We start from the raw sequence: 17,308 nt of genomic DNA, 5'->3' as shown, positions 1-17,308 counted from the left end.
TTCCTATTGTAGTCAGAATGAAAACCCAGGACTAAACTTAGCATCCAGGACCCTGGTCCCAGCGAAATTCCAAGATGTTATCTTGACTTACTCTCCCTCTCCCTCACTAGAGGTGGCCTTTCATGCTTTCAGACATGCCTAGCTGATACCTGATTTCTGGATTGTGCACTAGCTGTCCTCTCTCCCAGTAGCTCTATGTCTTCAGATGTTCACCCCTGTTCAATTTCCTTATATCATTTAGCTCTCCTCTCCAATCTGCTTCCTCCAAGAGGCCTTTCCTGACAATCCAGTCTGAAATGGTGTTTTCCCCATCTGAGTCTCTCTTATCTCATTATGTTCTCGTCTGCTCAACATTTATCATAATCTGAAATCATCTTGTTCATTTATTTAATTGCTTATTTTCCATCTCCCTCTCTATGTCATAAGCTCCAGAAAAGTAAGGTCCTTTTGTTTTTTGTTTTTCTGGGGTTTTCTTTGAGATGGAGTCTTGCTCTGTCACCCAAACTGGAGTGCAGTGGCATGATCTTGGCTCACTGCAACCTTTGCCCTCCATGTTCAAGCGATTCTCTTGCCTCGGCCTCCCAAGTAGCTGGGATTACAGGCGCCCACCACCATGCCCGGCTAATTTTTGTATTTTTAGTAGAGACAAGGTTTCACCATGTTGGCCAGGCTGGTCTTGAACTCCTGACCTCAGGCAGAGTAAGGTCCTTTTCTATCTTGTACACAGTTGCATCTCTTCTGGAAGAAAATTTGACATAGTATAAAAGCTTAGTAAATATACCTAATTAGTTACTTAACAAATTATCTAGAATCCCATATGTATATACATAAATATATATATAAGTATATAGTAAGCATATATTTATATATTATACTAAATAATATATAAATATATTTTTAATGTGTATATGTGTATATATACATATATATATGCACACACATACATATAGAATCTACTATACTGGATGGGCACAATGGCTCACACCTGTAATCCCAGCACTTTGGGAGGCCAAAAGAGGGAGGATTGCTTGGGGCCAGGAGTCTGAGACCAGCCTGGGGAACATAGTGAGACCCCATCTCTACAACAAATTTTTTTTTATTTTAAATTAAATTTTTTTTAATTAAAAAAAATTATCCTTACACAACCTTCCAGGCAGTGTTATGAAGAAAATGTTATTAAGTTTACATATATATCAAGCTTAAAGAGGAGAACACCGCAACCTACCCATCTGACAAAGGGCTAATATCCAGAACCTACAAAGAACTCAAACAAATTTACAAGAAAAAACCCCATCAAAAAGTGGGCAAAAGAAATGAACAGACACTTCTCAAAAGAAGACATTTATACACCCAACGGACACATGAAAAAATGCTCATCATCACTAGCCATCAGAGAAATGCAAATCAAAACCACAATGAGATACCATCTCACACCAGTTAGAATGGCAATCATTAAAAAGTCAGGAAACAACAGGCGCTGGAGAGGATGTGCAGAAATAGGAACACTTTTACACTGTTGGTGGGACTGTAAACTAGTTCAACCATTATGGAAAACAGTATGGCGATTCCTCAAGGATCTAGAACTAGATGTACCATATGACCCAGGGATCCCATTACTGGGTATATACCCAAAGGATTATAAATCATGCTGCTATAAAGACACATGCACACGTATGTTTATTGCGGCACTGTTCACAACAGCAAAGACTTGGAACCAACCCAAATGTCCATCAATGACAGACTGGATTAAGAAAATGTGGCACATATACACCATGGAATACTATGCAGCCACAAAAAAAGGATGAGTTCATGTCGTTTATAGGGACATGGATGCAGCTGGAAACCATCATTCTCAGCAAACTGTCGCAAGAACAGAAAACCAAACACTGCATGTTCTCACTCATAGGTGGGAACTGAACAATGAGATCACTTGGACACAGGAAGGGGAACATCACACACGGGGGCCTGTTGTGGGATGGGGGTAGCAGGGAGGGATAGCATTAGGAGATATACCTAATGTAAATGACGAGTTAATGGGTGCAGCACACCAACATGGCACATGTATACATACGTAACAAACCTGCACGTTGTGCACATGTACCCTAGAACATAAAGTATAATAAAAATAAAAAAAGAGGAAAACACCAAAATCAGAGCAATTAGGGGTTTTGAAGTTTGCTTGTGAATGTATGTTGAGATTTAAACTCTCATTTTCAAAAAAGATTATTCTACAATGTTCTCTTAGAAAATTAAGCAAAATCTAGACATTTTTTTGTTTCCATTTAATATTAGCTTAGTGAAAGTTAATTTCGGTGGCATATCCCGTCAGTCTCGTAATCTCTAGGTGGTCAAATAACTGCACTTCTGGACCTGCTAAATTGCGTCTAGACTCTAGATGCATCCTAGCCCCTCTTCAAAACTGGCATTCCCAGAGGCTTGATCTCCACAGTCAGCCAGGCTCTCACAAGTAATGCTCGCAAAATTTCATTGGCTTTATCTCCAGTTGCCTCTCTGTAGCCCAGAAATCATGACACATCTGGAACAATGAAGATCAGCCTGAGCATGTGAGAGATCCTCTAAACCCACAAGAAAAAGACATCAATACAAGAAAGTTTAACTCTTTAGCAACAGAGAACAGCAATATGTCCTATCAGTGGTCCTTTAAGCAATGGTAATGATCAGAGGTAGATACCTTCATTCCAGGGCTGCTTTACCTTTAGACAGTGTCAAAATAATTTAGAGGTGAGAGGAGATCATCAGGAAGGGGCCCTATCCTAAGGGGCCCTATCCTGTTATAATGTCTAGTACAGATTACTTGTGAGTGTAGGTTCTGAAAAATTGCTGGGAAACATAGGTGGTATTTATATTTTAAAGCCCTTGAAGTAAATAATTTTTTGATTTGAATATATCTTTTATAGTATCTAATAGAGTGCCATATTTACATGGAATCCCTAATTTGTGTTTTAAAAAGATAAGGAAGTTGAGCATGGTGGTTCATGCCTAATCCCAGCACTTTGAGAAGCTGAGGCAGGAGGATTGCTTGAGGTCAGGAGTTTGAGACCAGCCTGGGGAACATAATGAGACAATTTAAAAATTAAACAAGTGTGGTGGCACATGTCTGTAGTCCCAGGTACTCAAGAGTCTGAGGTGGGAGGATCACTTGAGCCTAGAAGGTTGAGGCTGAAGTGAGCCATGATCCTATCACTGCACTCCAGCCTGGGTGACAGAGGAAAACTCCTTCAGAAAAAAAAGTGAGTAAGAAATGGATTTATTGTCATAATTGATATAGAATCTCATTTTTAACTTTAATTACTGGACCAGATAAAATTATTGGCTAGAATAAAAGGGGTTGGAGAGGAAAAGAGAATGGAGAATCTCATGGCCAAAAATGTACAATGCAAGGTTCAGGCAAAGAGCAATGGAAGTCATGGTAATTAAAAAAATATATATTGTAATAACAAAAACTCAAGATTTTTTATTAAATACTTTTATAGACAGGGTCTAGCTCTGGGTCCCAGGCTGAGTGCAGTGGCATGATCATAGCTCACTGCAGCCTCCAACTCCAGTGCTCATGCAATCCTCTGGCCTCAGCCTCCTGAGTAGGTAGGACTACAGGTGCACTCTACCATGCCTGGCTAATTTTATTTTATTTCATTTTATTGTAGAGACAGAGTCTTGCTGTGTTGCCCAGGCTGGTCTCGAACTCCCGGCCACAGCGATCCTCCCTCTTTGGCCTCCCAAAGTGCTGAGATTACAGGTATGAGCCACTGTGTCCAGCCAAAAATGTTTTCAAAAATGAATCAATAAATTTCAATCCAGGATTCTCATAGCCAGAGCATGTACATATATTACATTCAAATAGTAACAGAAGCCTTGGTGAGCAAGTGAAGTTTTTCAGTGTTTAGTTAAGGATTTGTAAGCACTCTGCTATTAAGCTGATAAAGCATTTCTCATAAAAATGACAACACAATTATGTACAGTTAGATAAAACTTTTGCTTAGAATTAACTTAATAATATAATTAATACCGATAGTAATTAATATATTATGTACCATTAAAAACAATGAGTCATAACTGCTTTAAAAATAAAACCTTGATGTACATACAAAGGTATTTATGTGGTATAATTCACTTTTATATTAGTTTTTATTTTTACCAAGGACAATTCAATGAGCTCAATATTGACACAGAAATGCAGATACATCCTATTTTTAGTCTATTGTTAATTTATTTCGGTGATTAAGTCATGCCTTTTGCTTAAGTAAAGCACTGAATGAGCTCTTTTAGGCCACTAAAAGATGAAATAGAAAACGGAGGCAGTCTCTAAATAATACCTGATGAGTGAGGGATTACTAAATACTGGTAACTCTTCTCAGCAGAATGTGACCCAATTCACCAGAAAAATCAGAGGCAGGGTATTCTTGAGAAAAGCACAATCCAATCCTATCTCAATTTCCAAGGAAATTGACATAGTAGCCCTATCTTTCTTTAGTATTGATATAAGAATCTTGAGAGGTCAGGATTTATTGAGATGGAATCTTAATGTTTTGTTATATGATCATGCTATGCAAAATATAGAATAGAGAACGTTGATAAGACCCCCTTGATGAACGAATTACTGCCTCACTGGTTTTAAATATTTGTATGAAGAACATAAGATCCATGAGCTGAAGGAGCTGGGGAGGATAAAGTCATAATCAAAACAAATTGTGTACTGCAAATCGAGTCCCATTCCTCTAAATTCCAGTGGCTAGGAAAACAGACCAGGGAGAAGAATATCTCATCAATCAGATGATGGGACTTGCGCAGTGCCCTTCATGTAGGCTGATCACCAGACACTTAACTTTAAGACAACTCACTTTCCTGACTACAACAGAAGGGAGGCAGAATAAAACAAATTAGTCGAAGACTCAAAAATGCCAAGGGCCCTATTAAGTATAAAAAGCTAATAGGGTATGTGCTTATACCCACAAGTGTGTGCATGTGTCTCAGAGAGTGGATGTGTAAAAAGAAATTAGCAGCTCAAGCTGCTTTAGCAAGACCATACAGAGTTTTCTTGATTCATAAAACCTGACTTACGAGCAAATCTCCTACAAAACTAAGCAGCTTTAAAGAGGAGTTCAGATGGAAAGACAACATGGTTACTTAGATGCAGACATTACTTTTTTTTTTTTACATCATCAAAGCAATTCATGTTATGTTTTGATGCTATATTAATGGAATACTGAAAAACCAGAAGTAAAACAAACCTTCCATGTGTAAGTATTTTGTGCATTTGGAGAACAGATTAGTTAGAATAGTAGCAAGATTAAGTGAAAACTTGGTGACTATATGCAATTATATATTATCCATTATCTTCTCCTTATTAGTACTTCATTAGTCTAGTCTCCTTTTTTTTTTTCTTTAAAAGAATACACTGTAATAAAAGGCATCCCATGATTTCATGGATGTGTAATTGAAATCACTAATGGCAGCAGTTGCTGAAACTATATCTAAAAGATAGGCTTCGATGTTAGCGTTCCATGTTAGTGTCATTAAAACATTACCCTCCAGAAGCCCTGTTATGTTTATTTTATTTTTTATTTTTATTTATTTATTTATTTATTTTTATTTATTTATTTTTATTTATTTATTTATTTTGAGGCAGAGTCTAGCTCAGTCGCCCAGGCTGGAGTGCAGCGACGCGATCTCTGCTCACTGCAAGCTCAGCCTCCCGGGTTCACGCCATTCTCTTGCCTCAGCCTCCCGAGTAGCTGGGACTACAGGGGCCCACAACGCCCGGCTAATTTTTTGTATTTTTTATTAGAGACGGGGTTTCACCGTGTTAGCCAGGATGGTCTGGATCCCCTGACCTCGTGATCCGCCCGCCTCGGCCTCCCAAAGTCCTGGGATTACAGGTGTGAGCTACAGGCCCGGTCTAGAAGCCCTGTTATGAAAGAAAAAGGGCTAGGTCCTTTGACAGATGTGTTTCTTTTCTGTTAAATAAATAAAATATATACATATAAACACATTACATTTTTCATTACAAATAATGTTTTAAAATTCCACTTTTTATAGAGTGAGAAGTCATAAAGTGAGAGGTATTTGGGGATCTGTTTTAATTAATAAGAGAAAGGGAAGGTTGTAACCTAGAAGGCTAAGATTATAGGCCAACGTGACAAATAAATGGTCAGTAAGAATTTATCAGTGATTTTTATGCCTCCACCATTATGGAAATGCCACTATCATCATTCCACACCCAAGCCTCTAGCCAAGATTAACTCAGTCAAAAAAAAAAAAAAAATCTACAGTGAGAAGGATGCAGGCCTGAGAGGCTTCCTCAGAATTCTCAGGCCATTTTCCTACCCCCATATTGTATACTATAGACTCTCACAGTGATCATCTGTGACAAGAAAGTTCCATTTCATCATTTAAGGAAGTAGCTTATGTCTTAATAACTGTCTTGGTTGTTCATATAAACTGCCAGCAATTGTGAAGGTGCACCATTGCACTATCATGGATTGTTGAAACCCATAGCTATGCAAATTGTTCTTAATAGTCATAATAATGTTTAAGACTTCTAAGGCATTTAAATTAGGTAAGCACCAGTACATTCTCCATTTTACAGACAAGGAGCCAAAAACTAAGAGGTTAAATTACATTCTAAGGTCATAACTTTTATAGTGAGTGAGCTGCAATTTGAACTCACATATATTTTATTCTAAAATTCCTCTTTTTAACTGCTCTTCCAAGTTTGAGTAATTGAATTATTTATTAAATTGAGCATAACCTATCCATGTGACAAATAAAACAACGTAAAGACAAACATGAAGAGACTAACTTTGTAAAACTCAATTTATTTTGCTATGAGGCTATCTGCTTCTCTAGGTTTAACCCATTGTAAATCAACTTCAAGTCAGAAACCTTCCAGCAGCTTGTTCTCAACTCTCAAAAGCAGATGCTACCTTAACAATAAACTGATCCCTGAAATATTTTTAACTGAACAAGATGAAAAGCATTATTTTTATCTACCTAGCTTTCTTTCCTTGGTAATGATGCCCATGCCTTTCCGCCCATCTCCCTGCAAGAGGCACTCAGTTATCCATGACGAAGATGGGGGAAAGGAAAAAAGCAAGCCACCAACTCTTGACTGGGTGGTTCGTCCTTCCACTATAGCTGCCAGTCGCAGAAGATTCTTGCCCTACTCTTTAGAAATGAAGTAAAGGAATCTGCTTTCCTCTGCGATCACCTATGTACACGACGTACTCATTATTTTGTTTTAGAGGTGCCTTAGGTTACCATTTGAAGGCACTGTTTCAAAGAAATAAGGTTAAAACTTTGAACTGAAATTCAACATGTTTTTAACTAGTTTTGTATCTGTAAAGTTAAACTTTTCTCCTGAAGGTCATTCAATAAAACTTTAAAACACACACACAAAAAAACTATACACTTGTAACAGCCTGAATATTTGGAGCTGGTGAAAGTTATCAACTCCTCTCCAAATAACTACCATGAAGGTGAGTTTCCAAGATGTGAAATTCGCTTTTAGGAATCTGACATGGAGTCATAACAACATACACGTAGGCAACCACGGCTCTTTTGGAACATAGCTTTTTCTTGGCATCTCTCAGAAGTAAAAATTTTAGATGCAGAAGATCCTTGCCTGTGGAGATTTGCCATTCATGATTCTGAGTATTCATGAGTATTCCCAAAGGCCTCATAATATGTAATCATTTGTGCTCTCTGTTGAGGCATGCATTTCAGTCAGGGTAAGCTGTTTTGCCTAACTCATAACTGAGTCCTGCCAACCTCCCAGCCTCAGCATCCTGTCATGCTGGTCATATTCTCTAGTAATTCCTGGGAACCATTACTGCAATTAAAGTAACATCCAAAGCTCTTAAATGGCTTACAAGTCACTATATGATCTGCCCCTTTCCACCCCACCCAAATTTCTGGCCTCATTTCAAACTACCCTTCTCTCTTGTTTCTCTGCCGTAACACTGGCTTCCTTACTAAACATGGAAAGTGCATCCCAAGGCAGGGCCTCTGCCCCGACTCGTTCCTTTGTGTGGAATACTCTTTCTTCCTCCTGGTGTCTACCTGCTTGTTGCACTCTCTCAGTTCTAGTGGGTATCTCTCTTGATATGTTATCAGAGAAGCCTCTTTTTGACCTGTTACATCAATGATCAGCCCCTACACTGGAGCTTCTTTACTCCCTACCTTGCTGCATTATCCTTCGTGGTATTTATCACTCTCTAAAACACTATCTTTACTTGCTTGTTGTCTCTTTGAACCCTCCATTCCCATACCACACTGTTCTTCCTGCTTCCTGCTTCTTGGTCTGCTGGGGCATCCTCATTTCTGACCCTTACCAAGTATCCTTGCAAAGCTGGCCTCTGAGCCTCAAGGAGCCCCAGGATATCCTTCTAGTAAATTCCTTTCTTCTTAAGTTAGTCACAGTCTAACCACAATCAGCGTATGCTAAGAATCTTTAACTGACATACCAGATCTCTGTTTTCTTGTCCCTAAAATAAAAGGGGATTGTTTACATTTCAAAGACCCTTTTGCCATAAGAGAATCTTTTCAAAATTGAGCTTTCTGATTCTTAGGAGAAAACTACAATCCCTTTGGAAGGTGAATTGAAATCATTTTCTGCTAACAATTACATCTCATGATTTAAAAAAATGATAGTGGTTATGATACCAAAAGAAAATAGCAAATGAGTCAATTATTACCTGACATTGAATTCCTGCTAAAAGGACAGTCTGAAAATGAAAGTCCCCTCCATGCAGGCTGCGGTGGGGGCACCCGGCAATCCCACCTGTACTACGGCAACCTCATCTCAGTGAGTTAATGTGAGGGATGTGCAGTCCCACGTGTTACGGTGCTGCACCCCCAACTCCACCCTGAACTGTTAAGGCTACTTTTGATAATCTTCTCCAGCTGCCTCAAGGCAGGAACATCAAAAGGGCACATCAAAGCTCCCGGTCACAGTGGAGAGGAGCCCTGAGAACTGGTGACGCTTTTTTCTTCAGGCTTCACAACAAATACAAGTCTTCAGGCCTTCCCCCAAGGAGAAGAGAGTAATTTTTAAAAATTCTAGGCTGCCTGCCCTGAGGGAGGAGAGAGACACCATCAATGCAGGTAGGGATAAAGCCAGTCACTTCTTCCAATCAGATTATTTCTGAGAGTTGGAGGGCTGTATTAAGAAAAAAAGAAAAAAAAAAAAAAAACACACACACAGACACACACACACAGACACACACACACAAAGTTTGATCTGTGCTTCACTGGTGTGTGTGTTTTAAAATGCAAATAGCAAAAGCTGAAAACGATGAAGTGAGCACGTGCTGTCTCACTGACATGCAAGACAGGCAATTAATGAAACTCTGGGCCACAGTATCAGCTGCCTGCTGACTTCTGCAATTGAATTAAAACTATCATAAGAATAATACAAGGACTTGCCCTTGTCCTTCTTGTCTATGTGTTTATTTAATTTTCTGTCCAACTGACTCTCAAATAAATTGGAAACAGCTGCCATTTTTTGATTCAGTAGCTCCATTACCCCCTTGTGACATCATTCTGGGCACGAACACCAACAATAGGTCATTATGTAGCAATTACTTTATTGATTTATGGAAGTTTTTAAGCTCCATCAGGAATATGCACATTCAAGAGGAAAAAAAGACCACTTCTGTGCTCTTGGTAAGGAGAAAACTGAACTGCGGCGGCTGGAATAATGTTGCTCAGATGGGACCTTCCGCACAAAGGAAAGTATGGGGATAATTCTTGTTTTGCTGATTTTCTTTAAGTAAAAGAGAAATGGGGAAAGACTATAAAGTTTAAAAGTTATAGTACCCATAACTGAATGAAGTAACTAAATAAATAGATGACTCAAGTCCTGCTGTTATGTAATAGGAGGACTTCAGTGGTATAATAGATGTTGCTTAAAACAAATTAACAGTGTTCAAACTCCCAGGATGAATGAACTTTCTCAGCTTACGTGTAACATTTTAGAAATATCTCTGCATAAAAACATTCTTTCTTTCTCAATTTAAATGGCTACTATAAGACTTCACATTTAAGGTAAATGCTTGTCCTGCATCAATCACTGGATCACACTTTTAACTGCTTGTCAGTTCCTGATCAGGCTGTTTACCTTGACCCCTACATACAAATAAGTAACATTTTCCTCTCTTGTAAACAGCTAACTTCATTTTGGGAACTTTGATCTAGTGATTAAAAAATAAAACTCCTGTTTATAATGTGCCCCCTGGGTAGTAAGTGAACTTAGAAGGATTCTAACCTGAGGAGGTGGGCAGCAGTCTGTCTACATTTTGAGGAAAATGGTTTGTTTTCCTCAAATTCTTCCAGCAATTCTTTCAACTTGCACTTTTAGGAAGAGTGGCTTACTATATTTGCTTGAAATCTTTGTTTGAGATTTGTTGGCTCCTACTGAAGGTCAAGAGTTTAATATCCTGGGCTGGGCACGGTGGCTCATGCCTATGATCCCAGCAGTTTGGGAGGTCGAGGTGGTTGGATCACGAGGTCAGGAGTTCAAGACCAGACTGCCCAAGATGGTGAAACCCTGTCTCTACTAAAAATATAAAAATTAGCAGGGCTTGGTGGTGGGCGCCTGTAATCCCAGCTACTCAGGAGGCTGAGGCAGAGAATTGCTTGAACCCAGGAGGCAGAGGTAGCAGTGAGCCAAGATTGTGCCACTGCGCTGCAGCCTGGGCGACACAGCAAGACTCCGCCTCAAAAAAAAAAAAAAAAAGAATTTAATATTCTGGCTTTTCTGTCAGTTGCCTGGTAGGGGAACCATCCTCAGCCCAACATCTGACTTCCTGACAGGAAGGACGACTGTGGAAGAGACAGCCCCATGGGAACACGTGGTTGCTGTAGCTCCTTCTGGATCAGTAGCCCAAGAGCAGGCAAGGATGCTACCACTGGCACGGGCACGTGATGAGCATGAACTTCTGCAGATTCTTCTAGTTCTGATCAGATCCTAAAAGGGACATTGTAGAAAACAAAAGTAGTAGTTGATTCTGCTCAGGAAATCCATCTTCTTAGCTCATAGCTAAGACAAATTTTAGGAGTCTTGATCATGCGCAAGTCTTGAAACTTATATTCGAAAGATAACAAAAAGGGCCTTGGGGAGACAGTCTCCCTTCTATTCTGATTCTGCAAACATTGAGAGTCTCCCAGGTGGAGAGTACAACCTGAGGAAAGGGGTATCTAGTAAGTGCTGAAACTGGGTCTTGCCCTAAGGAAGATACTTGGGAAAAGTAATAGAAAGCAAAGGCATGGCTCCTGACTTCTGGGGGCTTAACATGTAGCTGAACCCCTTGATGGCAGTTTTAAAACAACAAAGGTGACTCTAGATAATATTAAAAAAAAAAAAACTTTTATACTTTACATGAGGGGACTTAGGTTAAAATCACAATGATGCCATTAATAAGATGTGAAACCTTGGGTAAGTCACAACTTTCCTAGGACTCTATTTCTCTCAACTGTGAACGGAAGAAAGTGGGCTGGATAACATTAAGATTCCTTTCAGCCCTCACAAATGCCATAATCATCCTGATGAATTATATATCACACAATTTCTTGCCCCAGTTCATATGCCATAACTTATTACAACATTCCATCTAATACCTGAAAAGAGTGAATGAGTCATTGTTTATAATTCCAAAGAACAAGAATACTTGACCTTGTTGCTTATGCTCAACACCTTTCACATATCTGAATGTACCAATTCTTGCATTTCATCACCAGATAACCCAAATCCATTAACACTGTAGCAGGAAAACATTTGCCATCATGGTAAAAAGCGCATGTTATCGCAAAGCTTTGTGTATTAAAATATCATTTTTGAACCACTTACTTCCTTGATAAATGGTCTTCAGAGTAATACTTATAAACTGTAAGTATTAGGAGGATATAAAGAGAACATTTTATTTGAGATGATACAATTATTGACATCTTTTTGAAAGAGGTAAATATGAAGCCAGATCTTGAAGAAAGTTATATATATGGCAGCAGTATGAAAGAGAAAAAGGGAAGACACGCCATGGTTCTGGAAGAGCAATGACAAAGAAGTATATACAATGAGGAATACTGCATTTTATGAGGTGGAATGGATAACTCCGTTGGAGACAGATAAATGGAGTTGTATGTACGTGATGTTTAATAAGTGCAAGTTGAGATACCATTAGGATAGATAAAAGGTATCTACTTACTCCTTAAGGGAAATAGATGATTCAAGTAATGTTTAGTGAAGTCTGTTTTGTTAGCTGTGTGATGAGTAGTCTAAAGAATATAGAAATTAGAAAAAAATAATACAACCAAGAGCTACTTAACATAGTCAAGGAATGAAGTGATACAGCATTAGACTAGGATAATGACTACAGAAATGGAAAAAAGTGGTTGAAATCCAAAAAACCCAGCAAGAAAGAATTAATGGCTTATGAGAACTGATTTAACATGGGAAGCCAAATAAGAAAAAAAGTAGGAAAAAATTAACTACCAGATTAATGTCCCAGAGAATTAATTGGACAGTTGAGTCATTGGAAATGGAATATAGAAGGAAAAAGTTTATTTCATTAAATTCCGAGCATAAGTATCCCACTGAAAGTATAACTAAATGAAAACATCTAGCTAATAACTAGCTATAGAAAACTGGTGAAAGGTCAAGGTTTGTGCATCATTCTTTCATTCGGTAAACATTTATTAAATATTCATCAGATACTTTTTATGAGCCAGGCACTGTGCTTGATGCCAGGAATAATGGATAACTGGCATAATCACTGCACTCTAGAAATTTTGTCGAGTTGAGAGACAGAAAATTACCCAGCTACTTATAACATCTTATAATCATAATATAGCATCTTGTAACCAGAATTATAAGATATATAATCAACAATATTCAGTATGAGCCAGGAAGAGATGTTCACAGTCCAGATGACTATGTGAGTGTGGAAAAAAATTTTGAGATACTGCCTGGAAGGAAATTCCTTACTTGACTTAAAGGACAAGTCAGAAGGAAGATAATACAGAGAGTATAACATATTCATAGCTATTAGCTGGATAAATAAAAAATATTTACAAGAAAACAAGGGAGTACATTATTATCACTTCAATTAAAAATTATACTAGATATTCTATCCTGTGAAGTAAGGAATGTAAAAGAAATAAAGTACATAAACATTATAAAATAAAAGTAAAGCTATCATTACTCACAGGCAATACAATTCTGTGTAGCATAAACTAAAAGACTACATACAAAATATTAAAACTACTAAGTCAACGTAGCAAAGTTACTACATTAAAATTCAAGGCACATAATTATGTTTATAAACTTGTAGCAAAAATTGGAAAATAAAAATTTTTTAAATACTGTTTAAAATTGCAACAGAATGTCAAATATGTAAGAATAAATGTAACAAGAGATGTGCAAGTCATTTACATTGAAAGCTATAAAACAATGCTGAGATAAATTCAAGACCCAAATAATGAAGAAATATACCATGTTCATGGATTAGAGGAATCAATATTTTAAATATGACAATTATTTTCAAATTGATCTATAGATTGAATGTAATCACAATCAAAATTCCAGTGAGATTTTGCAGAAATTGCTAAGCCGATTCTACAATTTACATGGAAAATGACAGTAGTTTTGAAGAAGAAGAATGAATCTTGCTCTACAGGATCACAAGACTTTTATGTATCTAAAGTAATTAGGACACTGTACAAGACTAGAATACTGGAACAAAATAGAAAGCCAGGGAACAGACCCACACATGTGCAATCAACTGATACATGGCAAAGGTGTCATTGCAACTCAGTGGGGGAAAAGATGGTCTTTTCAATAAATAATGTGTCAACTTATCTACATTTAAAAGGATGAACTTTAAATGATTTTTCATACCATGCACCAAAATTAATTTGAGATTCATCCTAGATCTAAATTTCAAATGAAAACAAAAGTTCTAAAGGAAAACATAAGAGATAATCTTTATAACTTATTCTTAAGATTTCTTAAATGGGGCATTAGAACACAAGTCATGTATGAAAAGATTAAAAAGGTTCATGTTACTAAAATTAAAAATTTCTATATATTCAACAAAGAACTCATATCTAAAATATATAAAGAACTTCAATTTTTTAAAAAAGCCAGACAAACCATTTTTTAAATGTAGAAAGACTTAAATAGCTACTTCAAAAAAAAGGATATCCAAATGGCCTACAAACATATGCAATATGCTCAACATTGTTATTCCTTAGGGAAGTACACATTAAACCAAAATTAGAAATCACTATATGCCCCCTAAAAATACTACAATAAAGACTAATATTATCAAATATTGGAAAGTAAGTGGAATTTTCATACCTTGTCAGTGAAAGATGAAATTGATAGATCCACTGGAAATATTTTTGGCAATATCTACTAAAGCTAAACATTTTCATACCCTATGACTCAGAAATTCCATTCCTAAGTATGTGCCCATCTGAAATTATTACTTATATCACCAGAAGGCAAGAATGTTCATAACATCCTTATTCATAAGAGCAACAAACTGGAAATAATCTACAGATTCGTCAACAATCGACTGGAAATGTCCATCAACAATAGAATGGATAAATAGATGGTTGTATGTTCATACAATGAAATAATATTTAGCAAGAGAATAAAAGTAAACTGCTGGTACACACAGGAAAATCAATAAATTTCAAAGACATAATTTTGAGCAAGAGAAGCCAGACATATTGCATGATTCCATTTATAGGAAGTTCAAAAATAAGCATAACTCGTCTTTTCAACAAGTTGTGCTAGAACAATTGGGTATCCATATGCAAAAAAGAAAACACAGAAGAAATTCTTTGTGACCTTAGAATAGGCAAAGATTTTTTTAGACATGACACCAAAAGCACAATCCATGAAAGAAAAAATTGATAAATTGGACTTCACCAAATTACAAGCTTCTGCTCTTCAAAAGACACTGTTAATAGAATACAAGAGAAGCCACCAACTGGAAGAAAATATTTGCAAATCCTGTATCTGATGAAGTATTTATATTCAGAATACATAAAGAACCTTCAAAAGTCAATAATAAGAAAATTTCTAAAAATGAGTGAAGAATTTGAACAGATACTTCACTAAAGAAGATATATGGATAGCAAATAAGCACATAAAAAGATGCTGACATCATTAGTCATAAGAAAAAAACAATGCAAGTAAAACCAGAACAAAATCCACCTATTCAAATAGCTAAAATTTAAAAAACTCAAATACAATAAGCATTGACAAAGATGTGGAGAAATAGAAATTTTCACATACTGCTAATAGAAATGGAATGGTACAACCACTTTGAAAAAGTTTGGCAGATTCTTTAAAAAGTTAAACGTAATATATACTCAAGCCATTCTCCTCTTAGATATTTACCATGAGTAATAAAACTATATGCTATGTTCACTGCAGCTTCATTTGCAATAGCCCAACACTGGAAATGACTCTAATATAAATGGGTAAATGGGTTAAAAAATTGGGGTATACAATGGAAGCCTACTCAGCAATAAAAGGAACAAAGTAGAGATACATACTCTATAATAGATGGATCACAAAATAATTATATGAATGGAAACGCAAGTAAAATAAAAGACGAACTGTATGATTCTATTTATATAAAATTCAGCAAAGCACAAGCAATGGTAGATAGAGGATTGGAGAGTAAAGAAGTTTGGGAGGGAGGAATTATAAAGAGGCGTGTGGGAACTTTGGGAGGTGATGGATATGCTCATTATTGTGATTGTGTTGATGTTTTCACAAGTGTATATATGTCAAAACATCAAATTGTATAATTTGAAACATTTATTAGTTACCGATAATGTCTTTTAAGAGCAATTAATTTTTTAAAAATAAGCCAAATTAATACTCAGGGTAGTACAGTCATGTATCACTTAGTGATAGGGATACATAAGGAATGTGTCCTTAGGCAATTTTTTTCATTATGCAAATATCATAGAGTGGACTTACACAAACCTAGATGGTATAACCCACAACACACCTAAGCTATATGGAGTAGCTTATTGCTCCTAGGCTGCAAACCTGTACAGCATGTTACTGCACTGAATACTGTAGGCAATTGGAAGAAAAGTCACTAGGCAATAGGAATTTTTCAACTCCATTACAATCTAATGAGACTACTGTTTTATATGTAATTTGTTTTTGACCAAAACATTGCACATGACTATATTTTCTCAGAAGACAGCCTTCTGATATAATAGGAAGTCTTCTATAGTTTGATGTGGTTGTCTACAAACACACAGACACACACAAATTAAGCTGTATACTTCAGATTTGTGCATTTTACTGTATTTAAGTTGTATTTTACTCTATTAAAGCCTTTTTTTTAAAAGTAATTAAAAGACCTAAAACAGTGAGTATGGAGTAGAGAGCCTAGAACCATGACTAACCTTCAAGAGACATAAATAAAGAAAAGAAGAAATGACAGAGCAGGATATACAAAAAGATGCAAAACAAATTTTTTTAAAAAATAGGAGCACAGCTGGGGAGCAACAGTTGGATTTTACTCTAGCAACGTAAATGAACCCATCATGACCACATGAAAAAGTTGGCACTCTTGTCTACACTCCAGTCATAAGATTACTCCAGGATACATTTTGTTAGCCTTTTCTTTCACTCTGTATTACCATGCTTTATCATTTTTTTAAAATCCCTTCTCCTTTTCTATCTAATTCTGCTGGATTAAACACTAAACTTGTTTTCTCTTTTGGTTTGGTCCTGTTGCATGGAGTCTATCTCCCCTGCATAGGATTCTGGTCTTTATCTTCTGTGTTCATGCAGTAATACCTATAGAAAGGGTGATCTCTTCCACACAGCTTACCATATTTCTATAAGACACCCCTCAGATGGGATTGGTGTGATCTCTTACCTGCCACTTACTGACCATTGTGTGGGATAGCAGGAGTAACAGGTGAAGGGAAGAGGGAGCAAGAAAGGACAGTACATTAAAAATAAGAAGCAGCTAAAATAGCTGTGAATAAAGGAGTAAGAACATTTGACAACTGGTCATTAGATTTGCCTCAGGGCCTCGGAATAATCTAGAAGAAATCAGCAGCACAAAAGGATAGATTACAAAATATTATGCTGAAATAGGATGATAAGTAGAAATATTCAATGCAATTATATAAGAAACTCATACATTTTGGAAATGTTTATAGAGAAAGCAGAATTAGGCGAAGGATTTTTATTTAAACATGTAAAGGTCATGAATAGGAAGAAGAGAATATTTGAGAAAGAGCT

The sequence above is a fragment of the Macaca thibetana genome, chromosome 11 (assembly GCF_024542745.1).
Source record: "Macaca thibetana thibetana isolate TM-01 chromosome 11, ASM2454274v1, whole genome shotgun sequence".
Taxonomy (NCBI): Eukaryota; Metazoa; Chordata; class Mammalia; order Primates; family Cercopithecidae; genus Macaca; species Macaca thibetana.
The sequence above is the reverse complement of the archived record's forward strand: the minus strand, read 5'-3'. Positions refer to the sequence as shown.